The sequence below is a fragment of the Capsicum annuum genome, chromosome 5 (genome assembly GCF_002878395.1).
Source record: "Capsicum annuum cultivar UCD-10X-F1 chromosome 5, UCD10Xv1.1, whole genome shotgun sequence".
Taxonomy (NCBI): domain Eukaryota; kingdom Viridiplantae; phylum Streptophyta; class Magnoliopsida; order Solanales; family Solanaceae; genus Capsicum; species Capsicum annuum.
This window is the reverse complement of record NC_061115.1, coordinates 16380018-16395355: the sequence shown is the minus strand read 5'-3', so window position 1 is coordinate 16395355 and position 15338 is coordinate 16380018. Positions and strand designations below refer to the sequence as shown.

The 15338-nt window shown below is 36.4% G+C and overlaps 1 pseudogene; it reads right to left on the bottom strand.

Annotated features, from left to right (window-relative positions):
- Window positions 1-2428: 2428 nt before the first annotated feature.
- LOC107863027 lies at window positions 2429-11749 on the bottom strand (annotated as a pseudogene).
- Between the last annotated feature and the right edge of the window lie 3589 nt (window positions 11750-15338).

Below are 15338 nucleotides of genomic sequence, written 5' to 3'. Positions count from 1 at the left end.
AGACGTTTTTCATTCTCTCTTGAATATCCTTTAGCTTTGGATAGTCACGGATACCAAGACCTTTTATCCCAGGCTTGGCATTTGTGTCTAAATGCCATCTTTCTAGGTTATTCCATTTAGTCTCTGGGGTCTTTATCAAAACACGCTCTTGATATATGTACGTATTGTTTTAGTCTGCACCACTTTTGGGAATTAGTCTCAGTTGAAAGACTTTGGCAGAGTTTTTCATAGTAAAATAATAGTAATTCACAAAGTGATCGCTGTTATATTCTATGGAACATCAGCTTTGATTGAGAAAGACGCGGAGGAAAGAAATTAAAGAAAGTTTACCAAAAGTTTGAGATCGATGCTTACACAAATAAATATGTTGAACTCAAGTTCAAAGGCTAAGAGCCATTGTTTGCTGCGAGAATTCCTGGATGATCAAGTAAGAGGATATGTAAGGGAGACAATTGCACCTATTTAAATTCAAGTTCAATAGGGAATAGAAATCAGATTAGATTAATAGTCATTTTAAAAATATTTCAGGGAGTTATTATGATAGAAACTAATACAAAGAAGAGATGAGAATGAAACTTTACTGGTTAAATGAAGTGGAAGAATCTTCAACACAACATTACCAATAACCATGTCCGTATGGAGTGGACAAATCTCCAAATACAAAGATAATACTAATACTTTCTCTTCTCTCTTCCAGAATTCTACCAGATACATCTATTTAAACTAAGACATAGTGTTAAGATAGTGAAAGGTGTAATCAACATGTTGATGATTAGTTAGAGGAAGTTAGTGTGTGTGTGTGATGTATGTGTGAGTGATTTAGTTGGTTAAGTGTGAAAACTATCATTATACAGCTGTCACAAGGAGAAAACTAACTCTATAAATGTAACTTGTAGTACCATAACAAGCTAAAAAAAATCAATCAATGAAAAAACTACTCTTCTTCTTCTTCTTCTTCTTCAAGTTCTTAGCTCAATATTATAGAATTCTAACATGGTATCAAAGCCACTACTAATCGCTGGCTGTAATCGGTGCTAGAGACTATCGATTTCACCTAATCAGTGAGAATAACAACTACTGTTCTATTGCTTACAATGAGCTTTAAAGGCGGTTACTTGAAACTCATAGAGCCTTCAACTACAACTGAAACACCTGGAAATACACCTACATCAGTTGGTACAATTGAAATTGACCATAATCATCCTCTGTATTTGCATCCAAATGACTCTCCAGGTAGTTCTCTTATTTCTATCCAACTTACTAGCACTGAAAATTATGCCCTGTGGAGAAGATCTATGGCGTTGAGTCTCATAGGCAAGAACAAAATAGGCTTTGTTGGTGGGATATATCCTAAAAATCACTTTAATGAACCAATACATGATTAGTGGGAGAGAGTAAATGCTGTTATTTTATCGTGGATTATGAATTCAGTCCGAAAGGATCTATTGAGTAGTATTATCTATGCCTCTAATGCTCATAATGTGTGGATAGATTTAAAGAAAAGGTTTGATAAAGTGAATGGCTCTAGAGTATTCTACTTGCATAGAGAAATTATGACCCTCTCTTAGAGAACTTTGTCAGTTGTAGATTATTTTTCGCAACTGAGAACTCTTTGGGATGAGTTTGATGATCTTATGCCTTCTCCTAGATGTAGCTGCCTTGAATCTAGATATTATGCCTAACACTTTGATTATCAAAGAGTGTTACAGTTCCTAATGGGTCTAAATGAAACATACTCTCAGTGTAGAAGCCAAATCCTATTAATGACCCCTATACTATCCATTAGCAAAGTGTATTCCATGATTGTGGATCATAAAATCCAGAGATCCATAGATTCTAGTTCCTCTGTGGGTCATCTTAGTGATGCACTGGATACAACAACTCTCTTTACCCATAAACCAGGTTACAAAGGCAAAGGTGGATATCTAGGTCCTGGTGGTTCAAGAGGTACAAGTTTAGTTAAGACTGCAGGTATCTATGAGGGAAGACCACCAACTTCTACCTATAGAGGTGATCCACAGAAAAGACCACCAGTGGTTTATGAGTTCTGTTGTTATAATGGCCATACTAAGGATTAATATTGTCACGCCCCAAATCCTATTAAGGCGGACTGGCACCCGTTGCCGGTAAGGCTCGGGAGAACCAACCTGTAGCGATACATTACCTATGAACATTATAAGTTACTTTCATACTAAACATGCCCTCAAAAGATAAATAGGACTAGCAAGCCAAAAGATATTATATGACTAGGCCGTTGGAGCCACAATGTCTACGGTACGATACATGACCATACTATACTTTACGTAGTCTACAAAGCCTCTAGACAAGAAACATTATCTTACAAGGGTCGGGACAGGCCCCGCCTCATGATAAGATACTATACAATACAAAAAGATATGATAAGACTCAAAGCCCCGAAGCAACCTGGAGCTCAGTGACTGCAGTTGATATCCTGTACTCTTACTGGGGAGGTTTATTAGCTTCTGTACCTGCAGCATGGAATGCAGGTCCCCCAAGAGGGACGTCAGTACGAAATAATGTACTGAATATGTAAGGCAACATGTACTATATATGAGATAAAAACTCAAATGAAACCATGTACTGCTGTAGGGTAAAAGACCACCTTTATGAATATTGTGGAGTCATGTATCTTATAACAATTATGTTACTTTACTCTTATTGCTTGTATAATCTGTGCACAGCATGTAATACAGATGACCAGCTGATCAGTGGTAAATCTGTATCAGGATCGACCCATGCTAGGCTTTTCTTTCACCCCTGGGATACCCCCTGTAATACTGGGATTGGCCCATGCTAGGTGACTCTTTCACCCCTGGGATACCACCCATCAGAAGCAACTGTAGACATAAATCTTCTTATTACTTTTGAGATGAATCTTTGGTGGTCGTAACATTTGAGCTATAAGACTATAAGCATTACAAATGACAAGTATGTGTCCATGTAACATCATATCATAATGAAAAGAGTGGGTTGTACAATTAGTGAAACATGTAGGACATAAACAACGTATGAACTTTATTTAGCTAAAAAGAAGACTCATATGTCATGGTACCCAATGTATGTATGCAGCAGTGACAATGCTCGAATCTGGACACACAAGTACATGTTAAAGAGTGGAGTGGTTATGTCGAAGTTTGTAAAGATCTCTATGTGCCAATGAAGACTTTGGATTCCATGCCAAATAATAAGAGATCGAATAGCCTTACATACCTCGACATATCAACTTGTTTTTACGTTGAAATGACTTCTTTTCTTCCAACTATTTATCTACAATATCATGTTTTAAAGCTAGTATTAGCAGCTAATCAATGCATCTGGACAGCCCAATCTCACAAGACACAACACTTTGGCAACAAACGTATAACCACCAACTCACTGGTGTTATTCCGACTTTCTCAATTCTAACTGTATTCAACCAGCATATATTATCATATACATGATGTATACAGCCTATATTAGCTCTATAACATGCTGGCAACAGTCCATAACTACAACACATAACCATTTTACACGCTCAACTAAGAAGCACAACATCTCGTCGTCTCCCTACATTTCATCGTTAACAATTCATACTTGTCCCAACTTTGAACCAGATGATCCCAACATATATATACATCAAATAAATCTTAACGTAGTCACAAAATAGCTCAAAACGTAGGGGGAAACGTGAAACAACAGCCCCCTCAACAAAACAGTCCAATACCATTTTGGAAGCACATAAGATCATATAAGGATACTTGTTTCCAAAGAACTAGCAAAACAGTCCAGCAACCTTGGCAACCATATACACACTATAACATGTTAATAACCTCAACTTTATATCATATTAAAGTCAAAAAATCAGGGTAAGAATCGTTCCAAAGCCAAGAAAACCAAACAACAACTTTCAGGACACAAGCTGTCCAGAAATTCCTGCACAGTGAACTAGCCAACTTATCTTGTTTTCCATGGAAAATTCATATCAAGTATATGGTTATTTTTACATACCTTAACTCCCAAGGTGTAGGTATAATTAAAGAACTCAAAAAGTAGCCTTTGGTTGCCTTCCAAGGTGAAGAAATGCCAAGAGAAACTTAGAGAGAAAGTCTGAAATTTTTGGTCTTTTGTTGGTTAACTCAAGGAGCTCGGTTTTGGTCCCTTTTTAAGGAGACTTTAGACCGAATTTATCCTGATATTTTCAGCTGATTAACTCAAATTGGTCAATGACTAATTTTCCCCTTTCACTTGGGCCTTTTGGATCTCTAAATCAATGGGCTTTAGTGGCCCATTTCCTTAATCTTTCTTGCACTTTGTTTGGGCCCAATTTTGTTAGTAGTGAATGAATGTAGTTGGGCCTATTATATAAAAATCTTGGGCTGAGCTGAACATCTTGGCCCAATATAATGTTAAACCATTGGCTTAAATAGCCTCCCTAACTTGGGCTTCGTTTGTCACAAGACTTGGAACGTTTCGGCGTTAAGCCTTGTCTTCGTTCCCCTTTCTTTTTACTAACGTGTAGACTTCAAGTGAGTTCACTTATGAATGAATTCTTCTCCCTCATGTATATATAATGTTTAAGCTAAGCACACAGGTGGCTCACCTGCTAGCTCCCTAAGTTCCATAAGCATGTCAATGTTTTTTTTTCGTTTAAGGCCACAGTCTCTAAATAGACTTCCATATAGTGCCCCAATCTAACACTTGAACACTTGAAAAATTTTGGTAGTAATTAAACCAAGTCGTATGTCATTTTATGTGAACATTACTAGTACATGTAAAATGTGAGGTGTTACAAATATTTCAAGCTGATTGGTTACCCATCAGATTGGCCCAAGCCCAAGAAGAAACGCTCAGGACAGTATGCACATATGGTAGACTCTGCATTTCCTGTGGACACATCTTCTACTAGTGATAAGATATCTCAACCCAGTTCATCCCAGACTACTTCAAATCCTATTCCTCATTTTACACCAGAACAATATCAACAGATTTTCATGCTACTCAACAAAGGAAAGGAGAACAAAGATTCTATTTCACCTGCAGCAAATATAGGTATCATGATAGCTCCAACTAGTCCTACTGTAAGTGATAGTTAGATTATTGACTCTGGTGCTACTAATTATATGGTTTTCAACCCTGATATGTTGTATTGTTATCATAAAATACCTTAGGCTTCACAAAGTCAGGTCTATCTTCCAACAGGTGATGAGGTTCCAGTCTCTCACAAAGGCACCTCTGGTGTACTCAACAATTTCCTTATTACTGATGTCTTATATCTGCCTGAGTTTAAATATAATCTTCTATCTATATCAAAACTTACCAAGGAGTTGCAATGTTCAATGAATTTTTTTCCTGACTTATGCATCTTCCAGGATCTCTATACTGGCAAGGTGATGGGGATTGGTAAAGAACATCAAGGGCCTTACATTCTCTAAAATGCTTCACCTAAACCTATAAGTGTAAATAAATGTGCCAATAATGTGAAGTTGCTGTCCGATTTCAGTGTTCTGTGGCACAGAAGAATGGGTCATGCACTTGTTGAGGTGCTTAAAAGACATGCTGAACTAAGTCATTTGAAGTTTGAAGAGCACATATGTATTGTGTGTCCCCTAGCTAAGCTGACTAAACTTCCTTTTCAGCATAGCTACTTTATGTCTAAGGCTCTCTTTCATCTGCTTCATTGTGATATATGGGGAACTTATAGAGTGCCTACCTATGATAAAAAGAGATTTTTTGTTACCATTGTTGATAATCATTCTAGATTCACTTGGTTGTTTCTTATCCAGTTTAAGTCTGAAGTGATAGTTGTACTCAAAGATTTTCTGACTAGAATGCATAACTTGTTTTCTACTTCTGTGAAAATTCTGAGAACTAATAATGGCTATGAGTTTTTTAGTCATGAATTTAAATCTTTTATGTCTAATCTTGGTATTTTGCATCAAACTTTATGTGTCTAGACACCTCAGCAGAATGGGGTGGTGGAAAGAAAACACATAACTATTTTGGGAGTTGCAAGATCCCTCAGATTTCAAGCAGGTGTACCTCTCAAGTTTTGAGGTGAATGTGTTGAGACTGCTGTGTACTTGCTGAACAGAATTCCCTAAAAAATACTTCACTATAAATCTCCCTTTGAAATCCTCTATTAACAACTTTCTTTACTTTCTCATTTAAAGGTCTTTGGCTGTTTAGGCTATGTCTCTAGCACTCATTGTTCAGATAAGTTTGTTGCTAGAGAAATTCCTTGTGTCTTTATGGGCCACCCAGAAAGGGTACAAACCATATAATCTTCATACTAAATTATTCTTTACTAGTAGAATTGTCAGCATTCAAGATTCCATTTTTCCTTTCCTTCACCAAGTTACTACTGACTCTCAATTGTTTCTTGACCTGCAGTCTACTCCTGTTGATCATTCAATCTGTTTTTTCTCTTTTCCCTCCATTCCTTCTTCTACTTTCTCTCAAGTCTCTCTTGAGCTGGAGCATGGCCTTGTTCCTTCACTCTCAGCTCCTACTTATCCCCCTGCATCTCATTTTGCTCCTCCTCTTCTCAGAAAATTCACCAAGCATAAGAAACCTCTCATTTGGATCCATGACTTTATCACTATCAAGCCTGTCTCAGCTCACCAATGTTTGTATCCATTATCTTTCTATGTCACATACTCTCAGCTCTCTCCCAAGTATAATCAAGCTCTCTCTGTTTATTCTTCTATTCTTGAACCCTCCACTTTCCTTGAAGCCTCCAAAGACCCCTCTTGGGTTGAGGCTATGAAGCTGGAGATTGTATCTCTTAAGGAGAATCATACTTGGTCTATTATTGACTTGCCACCCGATAAAGTTCCTATTAGTTGTAGGTGGGTATACAAAGTAAAGTACAAGGAAAATGGAGAGGTAAAAAGGTATAAAGCCAAACTAGTAGCTAAGGGTTATAGTCAACATGCTGGGGTTTATTACTCAGATACTTTTTCTCCTATGGAAAAGATGGTGACAATAAGATCCCTTATTACTCTTGCTTCTTCTAGACAATGGTTAATTTTTCAAATAGATATGCACAATGCTTTTCTTAATGACGATCTATTAGAAGAGGTCTACATACATATTCCTAATAATTTTTGAAGACAGGGGGGAGACTCAGAAAATCTGCAAATTACATAAGTCTTTGTATGGCCTAAAGCAGGCCCCTAGACAGTGGAATAAGAAGCTGGCTGATGCTTTCTCACAAATGGGGTTCAGTCAAAGTTATTATGACTACTCTCTGTTTACCAAAAAATCAGAAAATAAAATAGTAATTATTCTTGTTTATGTTGATGATCTGTTAATAATAGGAAATAACCTCACCTTGATTAATCAAGCTAGATCAGATTTACAACAGAAGTTTAAAATAAAGGATCTTGGTAATCTGAAGTTCTTCTTGGGCATAGAGGTAGCCAGGTCCAAGGAAGGGATAATGCTAAATCAAAGAAAGTATGCTCTTAAACTTATATCTGAGGCTGGACTAAGTGGATCAAAACCTGCTAGTACCCACTGGAAATGAAGCTGAAACTAACATCTGTGGAATATGACAATCATATTTCCAATGGAACAGGAGATGATGATGCATCTCTAAAGGATCCAACAACATATCAAAGACTAGTAAGAAGGCTATTGTATCTCACCTTGAATAGACCTGGCTTGTCCTTTGCAGTATAGGTACTAAGTCAGTACATGCACTCCCAAAGACATCTTACATGGAGGCTGCATTGAGAGTAGTGAGGTACATAAAAGGTAATCCTGGCTTGGGATTGTTTATGATTGTAGAAACTTTTAACAAGTTGATAGCCTACTGTGACTCTGACTGGGGTGCTTGCTTACAAACTAGAAGATCAGTGGATGGGTATGTAATAAAGTTTGGAGGTGCTTTGGTCTCTTGGAAATCAAATAAACAAGAGACTGTGTCCAGGAGCTCTGCAGAAGCAGAGTTTAGAAGCATGGCTACTTGTAGTGCAGAGATCACCTGGTTACTTGGACTGTTTCAAGAGCTAGGAATTCAGATTAAAAAACCTGTAGACTTGATGTATGACAATAAAGCAGCAATACAGATTGCTGCTAATCCTATTTTTCATGAAAAGACAAAACACATTGACATAGATTGTCATTTTGTGAGAGAAAGAATCAATCAGAAGATGATCAAGACTAATCGTGTGCCTACAGAGAAGCAGCTAGCAGACATTCTCACAAAAGCCTTAGGGAAGAGTCAACATGAATATCTACTAAGTAAATTGGGAATGAAGAACATCTTTAAGCCATCAACATGAGGGGGAGTGTTAAGATAGTGTAAAGTGTAATCAGCAAGTTGATAATTAGTTAGAGGAAGTTAGTGTGTGTGTGATGTATGTGTGAGTGTGTTAGTTGGTTAAGTGTGACAACTGTCATTATACAGCTGTCACAAGGAGCAAACTAACTCTATAAATGTAACTTGTAGTACCATAACAAGCTAAGAAAAATAAATCAATGAAAAAACTACTCTTCTTCTAGAATCTTCTACTCTTCTTCTTCAAGTTCTTAGCTCAATATTATAGAATTGTAACACATAGAAATAGTATAAATTTTAATATGGTCACAAGATCTTAGGAAAATGTTTGTTTTGGGGAAGTCATTTTTTAGTATTAGCTTACCAAAACATTTTCCATCAAAATAGGGAAAATGTTCCTTCCTAATTTAACTTCATATTAGTTGCTTCAACTAATAGTGAAACAGTTTTACTAGTATCAAGTATTCAAAGTTTTCATTAAGAAGCTCTCTGATGTGCTATTACTATTATTAATTTGTAAAAATTTTTTGTAAGAATATTTTTCACTATCAACTAATAACAGTGAAACACTTAAAGGAAAATATTTCCCATGAAAATCGTATTCTTGGTATAAAATCTCAGCCAGAAGTAATATACTTATAAACAATATCAATTGATAGATAGTTGACATTCTTTTAGTAAGTTGATAGTACAAAAAAAAAGTTAAAAAGAAATGGTCGTCGGGGATTGGGATTTATTACCTCTTCGACATCTCCACATCTTTCATTCTCAGGGGAATCTCCTTTAACTTTGGACAGTCATGGATTCCAAGACCTTTAATCAGAGGCATGGAACTTGTGGCTAAATTCCATCTTTCTAGGTTCTCAAGATTATCAAGATTAAGGAACTCGAGTTGACAGAAGTTGTTATCACTGCAGGTAATTTCTTTTCCTTCATAAGCTCTAAATAAATAGCGATTCCTTAGGTTTGGCAACGTTCCCAGAATATGCATCGGATCTTCCTTGAGTTTTGACTCTGGAAGGATCACATTATGATGGAATTTGAAAATGGGCTCGATAAAGACAGATTCTCTATTCTCCCATGTAACCACAATTTGTGGAGATTTTGACAACAATTAAGAAATTCAATGGCTGGGAAGGCTTCATCATGTTTACAATACAAACTGAGAGTGCTAAGGTCTTTCAAGCTGCTAATGTTGTTTAGGGAGTAAGATTTCTTAACATCACACATAGATAATTCTCGAAGATTGACAAAATCAACAGGATCAACATCTTTCCATTGATCACAACAAATGCCTTCAAGAAGTTGAAGATTAGTGAGTTTGCTTATACATTTCAGAGGTTTTGAATACCAAGCAACTAAATGTCTTATATTTATTAGATCAGTTGTCGCGGGGGCTAGATGACATGGGTTACTGACATGAAGTGTCTGTAAATTCTTGAGGTTGCCAATGGACGAGGGAAGATCACTGATACCGTTCAATCTTAAGAACTTGAGGTGGTACAAACTTCCTATGGCATCAGGTTGTAGTTTAATGCCAGAACGAATATCCAAGTGCAACACATATATATGTTGGAAATCACTACGGAGGTTTATAAGACCCGGCTTACCAAAATCTGGATCAAAGATCATAATGGACCTTAACTTCAAGTTAGAGAGATCAAGTGAGAGGTACCTTTGTGCATGACCATGAGCAGCATTTCTGAGACATAAGGAGGATATGGAGTGTTTTCTCGGATCATAAATGTCAAAAAAGTTTACCTCCAGTTCCTTTTTTTTGGCAAGATCCCGAAGTAGATCATGAATCCCGCATTCAGAAACTTTCTCCCAAAATGTTTTAGTCACTTGAACCAAGCTTCGTCTTATCAGTTCATTCAAGAAGCCTTCAGCGACATCCTCCATTATTTCTTCTCCTCTTGGTATGAAACCTTCGGCCATCCACAATCGTATTATGTTTTCAGCCACGAGCTCTTGATCTTCTGGAAACATACCAAAGTAAAGAAAACATTGCTTGAGCGCAGTTGACAAATCGTTGTAGCTCAATAATAGTATGTAGGAGATTTCAATAGAGTCATCTTTAATGTTCTGCCAAAGGTGGCCCTTCACGTGTTGCCATTCTTCTGGCCCCCTTTTATGAGAAAGTAGTCCGCTTAATACAACAATTACAACAGGTAAGCCTCCACACTTTGTTCACCATATCCTTAGCTAGCCCTTCCATTGCTGAGACCATTGCTCGAACATCAAGTAGTTTCCTACAAAAGAGATCCCAACTTTCTTCTTGGCTTAGGAAATGAAGTCTATGGACAAAACCTTTTTTATCTGCTCTTTCAGCGACATCCTCTTTGCGAGTGGTAATAATAATTCGGCTCCCGTTCTTGTTATCCGGAAATGCTCTTTTCAGGCTTTCCCAAGCTTCTCTCTGCCATACATCATCAACCACCATGAGGTATTTTCTTTCTTTTAATAGATCACGAAGGTAGCTTTCTAGATCTGTCTCAGACATCTTTTCCAACAAATCTAGATTTTCCTTGGTGCGACCTTGGATAGATTTGATGATATTCCTAAGAAGATCCATGGTATTATACTCTTGAGAAACACATATCCAAGCGCGCTCTGAGAAGCTAGAGACTATATTAGGACTGTTGTAGAGGTTTCTCGCAAGAGTGGTCTTGCCTAATCTGCCCATACCATAAATGGAGATGATGGTTCGACGAGGCTCTACTTTGAGAAGTTCAGCTAACAATCTTTCTACAATATCCAGTAAGCTGACAAAAATGCAATCCTGATCATCCACATAGGAGGTAGTCCTCCTCATTGTTAATCCTGGCAGACTGATTGTTAGGCCGATTACTTGGCCCTTCTCCTGCATTATTGATATTTGTAATACCATAAGTCTCTCGTTTGTGAGAGATATCCATGATTCATAGCTTGAGTGATTGTATCTCCTTGCTGACTTTGTAACATTTGGTCTCTTTCCTACAGATGCAAGTGCAAGCTTTGAGACGACTAGCAAATCCATCACCTTCACCTTTACCAGCCTCAAAGCTGTAGGTCTCGAGTATAGCGGCAGTATCATTAGCAACAGAGTTGATTTCAAAAACCCATTGCTGAACTCTTTGATCTCTGCTTTGCATTTTTTCTGCATGTTTAAGGAAAGACTGCATGAAGAGAAGCTCATTTCGTAGCCACTGCACATCCTCTCTTAGACTAAAACGCAGGTTAACTTCCTGTATGAGGAAATCCCCCAGCTTTTGAACTGCAAATGATACAAAGACATCAACCATCTTCGTACGAGTCTTGGTTTTTATCAGGAAAAGAGGGGGTTGTATAGAAGATATATTGGAATACAGGTTGGATAATTTATTTTAATACACTCTGAAGGCTTAGACATTAAAGTGAGAACAAATAGTGTATTCAAAGAGTACACTTATGTGATTAAAGTTTAGAAAAACCGAAAATCAACTTGTGGTTTCTGGAAAAAAGAATTGTGATAATGAAAGTGAAATGTGAATTGTGTTCCATCAGACAAGGCAAGAGATAGTGAAAGTGCAATGTGGTCCATTAGACAAGGCAAGAGAAAATGAAAGTTCCCATTATCATAAAGGGACAAAGATGCAAAGCTTAGAGGCGAATCTAGGATTTCAAACTTGTGGGTTCCCGATAAAATAAATTAATATGTAATAGCAGTATCATAAGAAAGGCAATTAATAGTATCATAAAAGAGGCAACACCCAAACAGGGATCGATCCATGATCATGGAAATAAGTAATTCAAGGGTCCATTTCATGCCATCAAGTTAATATTCTTTTGGATTATGGGTTCCCATCAATACTGACCTTAAAAAGGATATTTGCATAAATCAATCTTAAATGTTTCCATGAGTATCCGGTTATACAAAACAATAAAAGAATGAATTTCTTTTGCCTATGATACACTCAGTCAAACATAAAAGAAATGACTTAACATAAACTCATCATCCTGGAAAACGAAAATCTGCTGCTGGGTTAAACTTGATAAATTTGAAGGAATGGAATACACACAAAAGCTTTTTCGGGATTTTTGAGTCGAATGTGTCTAATAAGAACACTTTATCATGTCTCAAATGGAACACGTCATAGTTCGAGTGTCTAATAAGAACATTTTATCGTGTTCCTTTTTAGTTGTATGGTTTTGAAATGATCTGAAAACAACGTCTTTTAAAATTTTTAATATCAATGTATAGACATATGAACAAATATACATTTGAATTATTAAGAAGTTCATTAATATTTAGATGTTGGAATATGAATACCCATCTAAATTGTTAGTATGTTGTATTAGGATCTGAGTAGTAGTTATTAAGACTTTTGTTTTTCCAACACCTTTGATGTGTAAAACTTGTCTTTATTTTAAAATTAATAAGTATAAAATTTAATAAAATATCAAATTAATCTAATACAATAGATATAAACAAAATATTTTTTTAAAAACATATGGTAGTTGGTAGTGGTGATGGTTGTGAATGTCGATTGCTGATCATATTGGCTAATGGTGTACTGTGTTTAGTAGCTAATGGTGATGGTGATTAACAATGAAGGACCATGTTGATTGTAGTAGTTGTTGCTGGCGATTGATAGTTATGATGGATGATGGTGATAATTAATGATGGGGATGAATACATACGGTCATTGTTGGTATATAGCGTAGTGAATAAAGATGGTGATTTGTGATTGTTATAATTATAGTGGTTAGCTAGTCATAGTGAATGACAATAATAATGGTTATGACCGAGGATTGTGGTATATAATTGATAATAATGGACGACAATGGCAATTATTGATAATAGTAATGAATGAATGAAATTAGTGAACTACAATTCTGTAAGAATCTCTAAATAAACATCTCAATAACACATCTCTAAACATTACTAGCTATCACTAACCATACAATAACATGAGTCCCATTAGGACATAAACTTGTAGGTCAATTACATAGAATGAGTTATAGGTCACATACAATAACATGAGTTAAAGGATTTAAATGAAACAAGGTTAAGATAGAGCACCAAAATAAAAAATGGAGGCAAGTTAAAAGGGTTAATCAATCTATTTGGCCAAAATTATATAATGATGAATTTAAGTAACAACTAAAATAATATAAACATTATATGACCTAAATTTGGGGCAGAGAACATTGAACTGGAGAACAATTGGGTGAGTTGAATTTTGAGTGAGATTTCACAACATGTCCTTCTTTGTCAGTAAATTAGACTGTAACCATTAATTATTTTGTCATGCATTGTGTCTCTGTTCTTGGAGTAAAAATGGTGTCCTGTGTCCATTATATAGTTTGTAGAATCTGTCTAAAACCAGAAACAAAAAATTAAACATTGAAACACCATGCAAAACAAAACATTGAAGTAGCAGAAATTAAACCTGGTTATTGCTTCTACACTCAACTATATACCCATTTACTTTTAATGTTTAGTCAGTATGAAGTGTCAACCAAATAATAGATTGTCAATAAAATTCTAGTGTGTTTTCGGGATGAAGAAAATTATTTCAGAGGAAAATGTTTGTCATGAGGAAGTCATTTTCTGGTATTAGCTTATCAAAACATTTTCCATCAAAATAAGAAAAATGACTTCGTCAACTTAACTTTGTATTAGTTGCTCCAACTAACTCTAGAACAATTTTTACTAATCTTTAGTATTCAAAAGTTCATCCAGAAACTCTCGATGTAATAATATTACTATTAATTTGTAACCTCGAGAAACATTTTTAGGAAAATATATCCCATGAAATTATATTTCTAGGTATAAACATGACTTCTCTGCCATACAAGAAAAAAGTCTCAGCCATAATTTATGTACTTATAGACAATTATTTATGGTTGACTGTAATGCCCTGAGAGTACACTCTGGGCACCACACGGTGCTTACGGTCATAAGAGACCATAAGCTAACTCATGAGCTGGTACCTGCTGTGAGCACCGAGTAAAAAGGATAACAAAAGAACATATGCAGAATTTAACTGAGGAATGCCATAAGGTTTTAAATCATAGTTCTGATAAGGTTTGTAAAAAAATACTGATAAAACGACTGACAATAACAACCGAAAAACTAAAGACTGACTAACTGTCTGTACTGGTCTAAAAAGCCTCTACTGACTGTGGAGCTGATGGGACAAACCCCCAACTAACTCAGACTGAATAGAAAAAACTGAAACTGATAAAGTAAGCTGGGGTAAATAAACCATGTCCTCGAAGTATGAGGACTCAACACTAGCACAACTGATATTCTGGTATGTCTATGCGCGATCCGGGAACTGAGCGTCCGAAACTATGATATTAGACATCATAGCCTAAGAAACAAATATGCGATCAGTACTTTGAATGTACTGGTATGCTAAATGAGATTAGGCTGATATGCTTGAGCTCATGTGCATGAGTAATAACTAACTAAATGTATAGCATGAAGTACTAAATAGAATGCATGAAATCTGTAAAGACTTAAAATGCATGACCAAGCATGAAACATGTTCTGAAAATAATTTATAAATTGAAATACTAAATACTGTCTAATGAATGACTTATATCTGTATGCTATGGTCAAGCAAAACTGAAATTGAATTACTAAGTTGATTACTGGACTGAGACTGTGGGAGCTATCATCTAACTGACATGCCCTAATGAGCAAATTGGGGTCCAACCTGTGACCCCAGTTGAAAGAGCGTCTGTATCGTGCCACGGGTACTAATACTGGCTGTGTGGATCTACTAATATGCTATCCCGAAGGACTAATGGTGTCAAGCCTAAACTGACGGGTGACCCTTGAGAGATAGCCAAGCCTGAACTGACGGGTGACTCCTCAAATCCTACGCTGGCTACATCATTCTGGAGTACAGGGATTGCTGCTGATGACTCTGCTTAACTGACGAGGAAGCCACCATCCTCGCACTCGCTCAGTGCTAAACCCTACTCCAAACTGAACTGACTCGGGATACTGAACTGTTCTAAGTTAAACTGATTATGATAACTGACTGAACTGATAATGCTCATAACATATCTAAAACTA